Genomic DNA, 14,714 nt, shown 5'->3' with positions numbered 1-14,714 from the left:
GCGCGGCCGAGCCCAGCAGTGTAAACGGACAAAATTGCTGGGCTCGGCCCCGGCTCGGCCCAGCCCTGCACTGTAAGCGGGGTCTAAGTATGAAACATGATGAATAAGTATTACACTTCTCGTAAATAGCAAATGCCAGGTAACATCTCTGCCAGATTAAATACATTCTGGATCAGAAGAAGAATGGTGTGTGGTAAAGTATCTGACGCATCAAAAGTTCGTTAGCATATGTTTTCAGACTCAACACCAATCACTCCAATAAAGAGTATATAGAGTAAAAGGAAGATGTTCAAATAAAAGTGGATTGGCCATCACATTTTGTTACCACCTCTTTTTTAAAACTTTATTTTAGATATCTCCACCACTTCAAAACCGATTTTTTTCATTGAATAAACTAAATAATTCCTTTTAGAACTGCATGTTTTCTTAGCAAGTTGTATAGAGCATGATGTCAAGCGGTTAATTCGCGCACAAAAGCGCATCACAGTTAACTTTGCTGCACTGTATATTTTATTAGTAATGTATCTGATCTGTTTGATGGTAACGTATCTGATGTGCCGTTACCATTCTCACAATATTATTTACAAAAATATTAATTTTCTTGAGCAATTTCTGTTGTGTGATTAAGGGACTGTACAGTACTGGTTGAGGTGGGGATTCATGTTTTCAACATTCCTAAGTGAGATAATGAAAAGCCTCTAATGAAATATGAAAGAACATGTAATTTTAAGAAGGATTCAACGTTTATTTGATGAAAATTGGTTTTCAAATGGCTGAGATATCCAAAAAAGTGCTAATAATAAAAGGCGACATGCCACAACTTTATTATCATCTCTTTGTTTCATTTTGTTTTTGGATATCTCGGCTATTTCAAAACCGATTTTCATCAAATAAACTTTTGATACCCCTTAGAACTGCATGCTCTTTGACATCTCATAGAGTGGTTTCTGAATATCTCGCAAAATGTTAAAGGGAAGGTAAACCCAAAGAGCAATGTGGATTGAGTGAAAGCAGCAACATTAGTAGAACACATCAGTGAAAGTTTGAGAAAAATCGGACAATCGATGCAAAAGTTATGAATTTTTTAAGTTTTGGTGTTGGAACCGCTGGATGAGGAGACTACTAGAGGATATGACGTATGAGTGGACAACAGTACAAAGAAAATATAAAGGATATTCAACAAAAATTCACTTTTCTAGAATTCTGAAAGAGCAGTGGACCAATCGCTTTCAGAAAGCAGGGGGAATAATTGCTACCCTTAACATTATGTCAATATCAAGTTGATGGAATTTGTAATTTTCATGAAAAATGGATTTTTGTAGTATTTTCTTTATATTTTCTTGGTATTGTAGTCCACTCATATGTCATAACCTCTAGTAGTCTCCTCATCCAGCGGTTCCAACACCAAAACTTAAAAAATTCATAACTTTTGCACCGATTGTCCGATTTTCTTCAAACTTTCACTGATGCGTTCTACTAATGTTGCTGCTTTCACTCAATCCACATTATTCTTGGGGTTTATCTTCCCTTTAAATGCTAAATCCTCACCTCGACCAGAACTGTACACACCCTTTAATCATTACCTTAAGTATTCAAAAGTACCGGAGCTTTGCTTTCATATAACAGCATACTTTTTTCTAAATGAAGCAAAGTTTAAGTAACATATCTGATATCAGCTCATCAGATCATATCAACAATAGGTTTCCACAGCTTCGGATCAGTATATATATATATATATATATATATATATTTTTTTTTTTTTTTTTTAACAAGAGATTCCATGAATGAATCATGGTTCAATTTATGTGTTAGGTTGACTTTGTTTAAAACGTTACATTACACTGCTATGCAGCATTACGTACCTTGATCTTCTCTTAAGGGTCTCAAAAAAGGATAACGTATCTGACTGCGACTGCATATTGTTATTTAATATTATTTTTCATTAAGGCACTTGAGGGCCAATGGAATGAAGCACAAAAGATTTGATTTGAATGATACATTAATGAGTAAGAACTTGTACGTCCTCTTCTGCCGATATGGGGTACTTAGGGTTACATCAAACTTCGGATCGTATTTCTAATATTATCCCAGATGTCCCAATAGCTTTATTGGTATATGTATATAATAGCCTCTCGGATGAACTGAACTAAAAAATGTTGATTTCTGAAGGACAAAACATTGATTTAAACTGTATGAACATGCTGGCGACACGAAAATTGCAGTTTTGCACACGTATGGCAGTTTTGAGAATGGCCTAAAAGTCCACAAAACAACCAGACCTGTACTGGCAACCAAAAATGTGGGAACAGGTGTTAGATATGTGACCACCTAGTAACAAATACAGAAATCAAACTTGGATCCAGCTACACCCTCTGTCCGATGTCAGGTGAAAAATTTACTCCTAAATATCTGCATCTATATATCTTTTCATCAGGACTGGTCAGGAATAGTTTTCCCAAAAAATGTGAAAAATTCAAAATGTCATAACTTCTGTATTTCACTTTTTTTCTAGATTTTTTTTTTCTCTAAGTTATGAAATTTATAATCCACTAGAGTGGATTTCTTCTTTAATAAATTCATCAATTTCCACTTTTTTAATCCATTTCACACGTGATTCATAAAATATGACTTACAAATTCCTCTTTCGAGAATTAAGGTCTTCTTTTACAACTGGACTGCAAACCAGGGATGATGATTAGGCCATATATCTTCTTGTATGACATGATTGACATTGGAATCAGTTGCCTCAAGCTATCCGTCACATTTCGAATGTTGACTCCTTTAAAGCTGCCCTCAAGACTCATTTGTTCATGACCATTTTCCAGTAGAATTGTATATTATGATGTATATTTTTTCACTATCATTATTGTGTCATTCATTTTCATGTGCATGTTTGAGTAAGGATTTTTGTATTTCATAACTTACTTCTTCTACTGCGCCTTGAGCACGTTAACTATGTGGAACTGGCACATTATAAGTACCCTGTATTATTATTATTATTATTATTATTATCTACAGCAAAAAGCTCATGAAAAGTGGACATCAAAGAAACAATGCATTTGGGTTAAAGCAATAGTACTTTAAAGGCACATGAAAAAGGATCCATATGCAAAGGTAAATGCTGAGCTGTGAATAATAAAATATTTATGTGTGCCAATGTTCAACTGGCACCACTATACAAGCCAAAAATTAGTACAGTATATTACTAAATCGGTGAACCAGATCTCTGAATTTCCAGTCTAAACATGGGGAGGGGGGGGGGGAACCTCCCTCATGTGGGAAGGAATATCACACATGCTCCTTGTACATCTTCCCGAATATCAATTTTTCTTGCTTTTCAATACAAAAAATTTTAATTTCAAGTCTGAAAATACAAAAATCTCCCTCATGCGGGAGGTAGCATCCCTCTCCCCCATTCTCCTCCCCACACATTTTCCTGATTATGATAGACAGAAATGAAATGATTAATAGAAACAAAAAGCGTGCACTAGATCTCTGAATTACAGGTCTTAAAATGCAAGCCCAAACCATCCCCCTCACATTTCCCTGATTATTAATGTTTTTCCTTATTTTGTTATTGATAGGTGCAAAAATCTAATAATACTTCACCGAAGGCATGACCTCTAAATCACAGGTCTGAAAATATGAATTCTCTGTGTGGGAAGGGGTATCCCCTCCCACACCCTCCCTCGCTCAGTCACTCCACTCCCTTGCTCCCTTGCACATGCGATATACAGCTTATCTCGAAAGGGTGCGGAGTCTTAGAGGCCAGACTTTTTGTTCCCGTCATAGTTCGTGAGGGAACTATGAACAGGCTCCATACGCAGACATGTGTGTGGCAATTTCTTCAAACACACACACACACAAATGCTACTTCGAATCGATTCTGATTGCTTTATCTGATAGGGCTTGCTGGGAGCTACCAAACTTAATTAACACATAATTCTGAAATTCATTAGGCCTTATGAAAATTTCTCCAAAAACATGAAAATGCTATTTCTCAAGACATTTTACTGTGGATTTTCATTCTACTTGTTTTATCTGATAGGGCATTTTAGGAGATTTCTATCAAACATCTGTACAGAATTCTGAATTATGTTAACTTATGCAAATTTATATCAGTCATGGGATCTACACGGAGGGGACAAACGGCCCGTGTAATTTGCTGAATCACTTATGAAATTGTGTTGTATTTGTTTCTACTCCAATCAACAAAACAAAACAAAACCCCCAAAAAAGTACCAAAACAATATAAAACTGTCAAACGTACTTTGGCGGCATGGTCACATTTGTAACTTAGACTTGTTGTGGTGTGTTGTGATCTATTATTGCCTCTAAAAATTTGTAAGAACGAGTGAGAGGCAGAGGCGTCAATGGGGGGGGGGGGGTAGAAATATCGTTTTGCCCCATTAATTTGGGCAACTTAAAATTTTACAAAAAGCAATGCAAAAATATGTTTTAAAAGTATTACAAAGCCACTAAAATTTACATGAAATACATTTTTTTCAACTTTTTACCCCCCAATCCAAAACATGGATCGACACTGCTGGTGATCTGATGTGAGGTAGCTCGTGAAATTATGAATCCTTTCATTGAAGAAACATGTGCTGTCAAGATTTCCCAATTTGCCCATGAGACCTCTATAAAAGTATTACGGGATGGACAGCTGACCACCCCTCCCTCCTGTGTGATGATCGAGGCGGAAGGTGGTGGACTGGACTGGTGGTGTCAATATTGTGTATAAAAATATTATGTGTAAAAATCTGTCTGTTACAGTAATCTTACATTTTTTTTAATTGAAAAAATATGACCTTTGATCTTTAATATAGGCCTACATACTGTGAACAGTTCGGTTTTGACAGATCTTTGAATATGTAGGCCAAAGGGCAAAGTTCACAGTTCATCAAATATGCGTGTGTAGTCTATTTGTACCCGGCAAGGGGATGCTATGCTTTGCGTTGTCCTCGTTTATTTTTTGAAGGGTTTATATAGTTATATGAGAGGAAAACATATCAAACAAAATGAATAACTATAAATCGTTATGAAATTAAATCACACTTTTTATGTGAATTGCTAGAGGAAAAAAAAAAAAGAGGAAGTTTTTGCTGATGCTTCCTCTTCACGTTTGGTAAATTGATTGAACGTGATGTTTTTATTTTTAGTGTTGATATTAAATGAGTACTTACTCACTCATGCACACTTTCAATGGTGACCAAGTAACAGAAAATTCAGCCACTGACGTACATGTAACATTCACTTCTTCCGATTCAGATTTGAACTTTATCTTCGACATCAGAACATCCATAAATTGACATCAACATGACAAAATCACTCACGAGTCATTGATGCACTAATTCCATTCTAATATACTTCACATGTTGTATATTGGCCTTGGAAGAAATAATGATCATAATAGAGTTGTACAACTTTAGAAGGGCAATAGTTATTGTGTGTGGATAACCACCAAGATGCAAGATGGTTATAATGGTAAAACAGAATAATACAAAACAAATGCATCAGTTATACCTATCTCGAGCCTGCATGATTTAACACACCCTGATTTGAAAATGAAAATCACGGCGACTTTGCACATTTAGTCATTGAAAGGCAAAACAATGTTCACAAATGTCATAATTTAATACATTGTATGTACCACTCATAACCCCCAAATCTGACTGTTCAGTAAATTTTGAAATTAGAATGAAAATTACAATGATTTTTAACAATTTTTTGTTGTTGTGAAAGTTTATCACTAATTCACTTTGCTTCCCAAAGTTTTGTCAAGCTTTGGAAAAAACGTTTTGGATGTGCCATGTGGGAATTTGCAATGTCAAATCGGACAAAGAAAATGTTTAATGTTTAACCTTTGCAGTAATTTCTAAGCAATTAAATCCATAATAACCAGACCTTCAACCCTGCTTGCATAAAAAAGGAGAAAATTGGGAGATTATCCAAAGAGTAGGATTCAATCCACCAAAGTAAAAGAAAAGTAGGAGTGTTTGGAGTGTGTCAAATGCACATTTTCCAGAGAATAAATAAGTAACATTAAAAAATTAATAACAATAAATACAAAGTGGAAAAGTGGTGGATGGATACGACCTGACAAAAAGGCTGGCCTCCAAGACTAGCTTACGCGTACATTCGAACATACTCCGCTCAACGCACCCTTTCAAGACAAAAGGGGAGGGGGGTTGTCCAGGTTGTCTCAAACGGGTGCGTTGAGCACTCCGTTCCGCTCCACTCTGCGCCGCACCCTTTCGAGATAAGCACGACTAATTTTTCGCGCTCGGCAGTTAAGAGTTTTGTGTGTTCGCATGTTTTTAAATCCCCTGAATTGGGACATGAACTCATTCAAAAATTATCCCTGCGCCCTCTCTTATCCAATGCATTATGACCAGTAGGGCCCTGCATCGTACACATCCAGATCCAAAACTACTGAAACATAAGGCAAGCAAAAATATTTGCATGCTTATAAATATTTTGTGCTAGTTTCTGGTTGCACAAAATATGTAAAAAATTTCAACACCGCGAAAATGTCTACTTTTACAGTTACCTAATTACACTAGAGTAAACAACTCTGTTTGCAACAGGCTTTGTACAGGGTGCCTATTTGCAGCATTCATTGATGAAAAGGTCCAATCATGTGTCACTTTCCATAACAATTCCGAGTAACTCCTGCTTTGTGTTCCAAATTGGGACTAAGCACACATGATGTTCATTAGCTGTTCTATTGATTCTACCCCTGCCACAAATAGGTGCCCTGCCACAAACAGTCACAGTATTTACTCTAAAAGTGGAAATTTTGTGGTGTCGAAATTTTCGCGCATTTTATGCAACCAGAAGCTAGCACGAAAATAGAAGCATGCAAATATTTTCGCTTGCCATAATGTTCCAGTAGTTAATGTCTTGATTCCAGGGAATTAAAAACATGCAAAATTCTTCTTCACCGGCCTAGCGTGAAAATATCCACTTTTATAGTACCGGTACTCTATTCTACAAAAAAAAAGAAAAATAAATAAATCAAAATTATTCAAAAAAAAAAAACTGCTCAAAACACAACTTCCCATTCCTTCTATGATCCCAAACTTTGACAACCGTATTTAGAAGAATCACTCTTTCAGAAAACATGGAAATTTCAAGATTGACTAGGTTGACCCAGTTCACCTATGTTGAGTCCTCACGTAAAGTCAGTGCGTGCGACTTTGTTTATAGTTTTGTTATGGACGGTCACAAATGTAAGGAAGAACACATTCACTCACAGAGTAATAGAGGACTGGAATTCCCTGGCTGAAGATGTAGAGGAAGCTCTATCGATGCTTTTAATACTACATTGTAGACTTGATGAGCATTGGGAAAACAAATAATTCCTGTCTACCTATTCCCATCGGCAACTATGATCTCTGATGTGCAGTAACATTACAAACAGCCTGTCTGACTTGCCTCCTTTTTGAACTGGACAAGAACACACGCACCAATAAGTGGGCTGATGGTAGAGACTAATCAGAGGAGGAAAGACCTTGAAGCCTGACTGATGCTATGCAGCAAAGTTCCAGGTAAAGTTAAGATATCCACCTCTCCTCTCCATCATTCATCACTGTTCATGTTAAAATGCACGCTAAAACTTACATAAATTTACATAATATAACTTTTTCCTTCATGGAACCTGATGAAACTTCAACTCATAAGCTTGAAAATGATACCAAACATACGATTGTACCTGTATTGAGCAAAGATGAAATTTTGCCTTCTGAGGGGAGCATGGACTTGCCCATGACATGACACATTATGCAGCAATATTTGGGGTAACTTTCGCCACATCGTGCAATCGAAATAGAGTCTACTCACTGATCGACTGTGTCATGTGATCGCATAGGCTAGACCTCTAGTACACGGTTTTCAGCAGGGTTCCATACAAACAAATTTCCCCGCAGAGACTACGGACTCATAACAAGACATAAAGATATTTTATTGGCCATTTAACTTATCTGTCAGAAGTGCCTTCCGCCACTCTAGTTTCAAAACATGAAGGATTCAAGTTAACAACCTACATGTACAACCTATACTAGCCCGACCAGACGCTGTTAATACGCTACGCGAATACAGCGTCTGACCAACGAGAGGGCACCTACAAAGTGGGGAACCACAACACAACTACAAAACTTATGAAAATTTATACGTTCTTTATAAACAATGTACACGTTACCAAACGTTACTCACCTTAAGGGCATGCTTGTATTACAGAAGGTTCGTAAGTCCATTGAGAGCCCTCGTGATAAGTCCGTGGAACCAAAAAATGATACTTTCTGGCGGATTCCCTAACACCGTCAGGGTTCATCGTTGCAGAATTCAAAATGGCACCTTGATCTCTGCGGAAATCTTTTGCGTGCGTGCGATGCGCTGCTTGAGTGTTGGTGTAGCAGCCCGGTCGACAGCGCGACCTTTTGAAAGGGCATTCAGATCCGATATTGGAAATGGCCTGGCGTGAAAGACGATGTACCGTTCGTGAACTGTTCACACATGCTGCATATAACCATCATTTTAGGTAAGTTATTAAATCTAAATTTCAATATTCATAGCATAGATATGAAGTCTCATTATCATTTTGTTCGTCAGATGAGTTTGAAGTGACAAAAAAATGATCTAAAGTATCAAAATTCAATCCGATCGCATGCGAGCGTTGGACCCTCTTCGTGTTTGGAGCTTCGTTGGTACAGCCCTGTCGCGCTACGTATGTACAGCGGCAACTGGGCTGTGTATAGTTAAACCTAGATGTGTATTTTTCCAATACTGCAGAGATTTAAGGTGATTAAGTTTGATTAGCCCTATTTCAAAAATTAAACATAATTAAGACTTAAAACTTTCAGGATATGTAGCCCACATATATGAGAGACAGTGGAGATAAAATCATATGAAACCTTACATTTTTCATACAATATTTTAAACAATATGCCTTAAAAATAGGCCATTTTAGGACACCAAATTTGTGACATGATTAGTACCCCTAAGATCAAATGCATCACACTCAACTAAATTATATATTTCTATAAGTGTTTTTGACTGATCTTATTCCAGAACATGCCTATTTGGAATGACATGTAAAGAAAATCCTGTTAATAAACCTTTTTCATTCCTAAAATGCCATTATAAACAGTGCGTAACGCGTGTTACGCTTGGTGTCCACGCGACAACCGTTACACAGAGATCCTAGAAAAGGTTGATCGGAATTCTGAAAATCAATGCATTTTTGCTGTTTTAATGAGCTCAATGGGGGATGAAAAATATGTGACTTTTGTTCCAAAATATTTACATCTTTATGTCAAAATTAACAATGGTAAATCAGCAATTTTTTGGTGTCCAATGTAACCACCGTTACACATGAAGATTTGATCTTTTATTTTGTACATTTCCAATACTATTTACTGGCCTTTCTGATTTTTCTCAGTTCCTTTCCAGGATAGGTATCCAAAAGAAAAGAATATAAATTATATAAAATATTTGGGAAGAAACTATTTGCCTCTTTCTCTTTAGTGTCCAATCGCGACGCGCGTTGCGACACGCGTTATGCATATTTGGAAAATGCCTAAATAAGTACAAACAGTAAAATTCTGCACTGTTATCACAATACATTAGTTACATTATTAACAAATCAAGTTCATAAATATTTTGTGATCAACAATATGTGTTTAAAATTATTTTCAATATTCTATGTAACGGATGTTACATAGGACACCAAGCATTTTCAATGGATTTCCCTATAGGAATGTACACAAAATAACATTTTTCTGATTTAATTTTTTACAGAGCTTTTTTGTGCACTATCTCTCTGTACAACCCTGAATATCAAGAAGTCACTATTCATTAAAATGAAGCTTATTTTGAGGTCATTCTAGTGGAATTTAATTTGTAGTACAATGTCACACTTTTGGTTGCAGTATTGTAAAACTACACATATACATACGTTGGTGGGAGATTATTCAAATGGTGGCGACCTTATGGTAAGTGGTGTTAGGCCTAGCTCTAGACGCCTAAACGCTAGAAACCTGAAGTTAGGTCTCTGCCAAAACAATCTGATTCCTTGAAACCAAGGGTAGGTGCGTGCGTAGGCTAGCCCATTATTATCATAACACCGTTACTTATTTTCAGCATTCGCCATCTTAATTTTTTTTTTTTGTATTAACTAGAAACCATCTACGTATCTAGTCTAGCTCTAGACAATTAGACACTATTACACTATTACATACGTACATGTAGTCGTAGTTACTAACTGTTAGTAATCCTAGTAAACGAAGTAGTAGTTAGACATCTGGTACCAGTAGGCCTACTAGGGCCTACTAGATCTATACTAGGCTTATGTAAATTTTACACTGTGTCTGTACATAGATTCTAACGTTAGACCTCCCAGTGGTAGAAAACCTATGCCATGCCCATGTGCTGTCAATGCCATGGTCCATGGGATGGGCATGGTATGTAGAGTGCTGGCTGGCTGGGGAACCGAATTGTCTAGATGACGAACCATTAATTTTAATGTTAAACATGTGTCATCTTCGACTGAACATCTTCTACTACTAGATCTACATGTTCTTCTTCTGTGTAACGGTTAGTTCTGCACTGCTGGTTCAGTCTGCCTCCTTCAAACTTGAAGATTCTTGCAAACATCATAACTTATCCAACAATTGTTTCTGTTTGCATACTAGGTACTAGCAGTAACAGAAGATGACATTCAAAAGGAACGAACGAACGAAAACGAGGAACGGAAGCGAGCTGTGCTGTGTCGTGTTGGTCAATTGAACGCATATTTTTTTGTACGCGTGGGACTACATAAAGACGATTTATAGTTGGTTCCATCCACCTACGTAGGCCTACTGTAATAGGCTGCACTGCGCATGACTTGGTGTTTAGACCTACTATCAAACGTAAATCGCTGACAATCATACATTCATACCGTAGGAAGTGCCCTATTTCCGATACAATTTTCTACGAATAGGCATCCATGAAATGACAGAACTTACCCAGGACATGTAATATTTTGCGTCGTATTAGTAATAGGTTGAACAACCAATATAACCAGTATCGTGCAGTACACACACAATGTACGTTGTGGTCTCCAGACTGACTTCGACTGCCTGCGTAATATAATATAAGAGTAGCTATCGGCACTCGCTCGCTCGGCGCGGCAGGCGCAATTAACATGGCGTTGTGTGACGTCACGTTCAACTCGTACTCGGACTGAGTTGAGGTCACATTTCTTAATTGAGTTTTTAACATCATAAATGTGTTTTTGATGATATTTGCCCCTACATCATATGAGAAATTGCACATTGAAGGGTTGTAAAGCTTCTCAAAGGGACACTTTTGAAAATGGTGGCATTTGCTTTTTGTTTTGTTTTGTTTTGTTTTTTGTTTTTTAATAAATCTTACCGGTATGAATTCAAAATTCAACAAATTGTGTAAAATAGCTGGGAGAAATGACGTGTTTCATCAACCTGGATAAGTGAGATATATCCATGGGCGTAAATCCCGGGGGGGATGGGGGGGATATATCCCCCCCTGAAATGGAGGAGGGGGGGATGGCCTGTACAATCATCCCCCCCTGAATTTTGAGGGGAAAAAATGGAGGAAGCAGAAATGTGATTGTATCAATTTTGGCATATTGCATGACGTTTGTACGCCGGCCTTCAGACAGGTAACAGAGCTGAACAGTATTCTATCTTGTAGGAAAATGTATACTTTTCTCAAGCGCTCGCTCGCTTCGCTCGCTCGCGAAGAAAGTAACATCGACATACACTGTAAGGTATGGCTCAGGCGTTGACAACGTCAAATGGTATAGGTCTACATATAAACATGCTATGACGCGAGTAACTGGGGACCATCTGCAAAATATGTACGAAAACATACAAACAAACAATAACAACAACTTTATCGCCATAATTGAACCCCCTCCATTTCCTGAATCATTCTGATCGAAACGACAGTGACTGATGACTCAGTCAGGATACATCTATGGGCATACCAAGGGAAGATCAGGGACGTCGAATCTATGGGGGGGGGGGGGCAAAGGGGCATTTGCCCCGCCCCAAAGGAAGTGTTCAGACAGACAAATCATTGGTATCCCCCAAGCAATTCCCGAGATGAGGACAAATCTCGAACTTTCTTAATGGAAAATTGTCCAAATATCGCCAGAACTATGCACCAGATCGTTGTATTGCAATCATGAACATGCAAAAGGTCCACTATACAGGATAAGGGATAAACTTTGTACACTTTTGACATAGACGTATATTCCCTAATTTATCAAAGAGTGTGCAGCAGATATTTCACTTAACAAAAGCAACCTAATATGTATAGAGGCGTCGATGGGGGGGGGGGGATGGTTCTTAAATAAAAGTGGGACAAACAAAAGCGAAAAATATAGCTACAAACGGCAGTTTTTGGAGTGTAAAATTTTAAAATTTTAAAGCTCGCTCGCATTTAACCGCTATGCCATTCTCCTGATGTTGCTGCCAGTGATTGACAGCAGGTGCACCCGGTGCGCCCCCCTTAATTTCCAAAGCGAAAATATAGCTACAAACGACAGTTTTTAGGACTGGAAAATGTCTAAATTTTCAAGCTCACTCGCTTCGCTCGCTAGCATTTAATCAGTATGCCATTCTCCTGATGTTGCTGCCAGTAATTGCCGGCAGTTGCGCCCGGTGTGCCCCCTTAATTTCCAAAGCGAAAAAATACAGCCACAAACGGCAGTCTTTGGACTGTAAAATGTCAAAATTTTCAAGCTCGCTCGCTCCGCTCGCTCGCATTTAACCGCTATGCCATTCTCCTGATGTTGCTGCCAGTAATTGCCGGCAGTTGCACTCGGTGTGCCCCCTAAATTTCCAAAGCGAAAAAGTATAGCTACAAACGGCAGTTTTTAGACTGTAAAATGTCAAAATTTTCAAGCTCGCTCGCTCCGCTCGCTCGCATTTAATCGCTATGCCATTCTCTTGATGTTGCTGCCAGTGATTGTGAGCAGGTGCGCCCCCTTAATTTCCAAAGCGAAAAATATAGCTACAAACGGCAGTTTGGGGACTGTAAAATGTCAAATTTTTGAAGCTCGCTCGCTTCGCTCGCTCGCATTTAATTATAATTCCTGATGTTGCTGCCAGTAATTGCCAACAGTTTTTGCCCGGTGCGCCCCCTTAATTTCCAAAGCGAAAAAATACAGCCACAAACGACAGTTTTTGGGACTGGAAAATGTCAAAATTTTCAAGCTCATTCGCTTCGCTCGCTCGCATTTAATCATTATGCCATTCTCCTGATGTTGCTGCCAGTAATTGCCAGCAGTTTTCGCCCGGTGCGCCCCCCCCCCCCTTAATTTCCAAAGCGAAAAATTACTAGTACAGCCACAAAGGACATGTGGGACTGTAAAATATCAAAATTTTCAAGCTCACTCGCTTCGCTCGCTCGCATTTAATCGTTATGCCATTCTGATGTTGCTGCCCGATTGCCGGCAGTTGCGCCCGGTGTGCCCCCATAATTTCCAAAAGCGAAAAAATACAGCCACAAACGGCAGTCTTTGGACTGTAAAATGTCAAAATTTTCAAGCTCGCTCGCCCCGCTCGCTCGCATCTAACTGCTATGCCATTCTCCTGAGGTTGCTGCCAGTAATTGCCAGCAGTTGCGCCTGATGCGGCCCCCCTTAATTTCCAAAGCGAAAAAGTATAGCTACAAACGGCAGTTTTTAGACTGTAAAATGTTAAAATGTTCATGCTCGCTCGCTCCACTCGCTCGCATTTAATCGCTATGCCATTCTCGTGATGTTGCTGCCAGTGATTGACAGCAGTTGCGCCTGGTGTGCCCCCCTTAATTTCCAAAGCGAAGAATATAGCTACAAACGGCAGTTTTTGGACTGAAAAATGTCAAAATTTTCAACGCAAAGAGATTTCACCGTAGGAGGGGAAAACCCCCCTACCATACCCTCCCCCCGCGCTTGATTCGTTCCCTCACATAACCGCTCCTCCTAAGATCAAATCCTGCCTACGCCGATGATAGGCCCCATTATTTAGTAGGCCTTCACAGTGATGTCGCACAGCAAGAGCTGAAATACCACGATTTTGTCATTCAATAATATATTGTGAATATTTCATTTTCTTAGTGTTTTTTTAAAGAAAAGAAAACAAAATTTTCACCACAAGTGAGCACCAGATCGCTGAATTTCAGGTCTGAAAATCTTCCTCGTGTGGGAGAAGGATACCCTCCCCCCCCCCCTACACACCCTTCCCCCGTTCGGTCGTTCCGCTCCCTCTCACAGATATTTCCCAAAAAGAAAAAAAATTTTTCATACTTTTAAGGTCTGATTTTCCGCCGAAAGTCGTCTGACAAGCAAAAAAAAAAAAAAAAAAAAAAAAACAAGAACAAAAAGTCTTTATGTTGTTGCTGCCAATTTTTTCCCACTTTATATTTCATGCAAAAGAGTGGGGCATCCGATCCCTGTAAAGCGTGTGTGTGTGTAGGGGGGGGGAGGGGGGCACAAAGCTTCTCCCCCCCCCCCCACCCCCCCCCCCAAAAAAAAGGCTGCGCCGGTCCGGTTATGGGCTTGTAATCGTGGTGATGGTGACCATCCCCCCCACTCCTCAGTATGGATTTACGCCGTTGGATATATCCTTCCATCCATCAAATTTCCAAGACGGGTTCTTCAGCTCAAACTCTGTCCAAGGGTCCGCAAAGCCAGACTACGAGTT

The 14,714-nt window shown here is 38.8% G+C and overlaps 1 protein-coding gene across 1 annotated transcript in view; it reads right to left on the bottom strand.

Annotated features, from left to right (window-relative positions):
• Positions 1 to 11,121, bottom strand: part of LOC140228639 (bcl-2 homologous antagonist/killer-like) — a 38,532-nt gene extending 27,411 nt beyond the window's left edge. Inside the window, exon 1 of the mRNA XM_072308888.1 lies at positions 11,010 to 11,121. The gene's annotated coding sequence lies outside the window, so the exon portion shown is untranslated. The remainder of the gene's footprint in view (positions 1 to 11,009) is intronic.
• Positions 11,122 to 14,714: the final 3,593 nt, after the last annotated feature.

The sequence above is a fragment of the Diadema setosum genome, chromosome 5 (genome assembly GCF_964275005.1).
Source record: "Diadema setosum chromosome 5, eeDiaSeto1, whole genome shotgun sequence".
NCBI lineage: Eukaryota > Metazoa > Echinodermata > Echinoidea > Diadematoida > Diadematidae > Diadema > Diadema setosum.
Note: the sequence above shows the minus strand (reverse complement) of the source record. Positions and strands in the feature narration are given on the sequence as shown.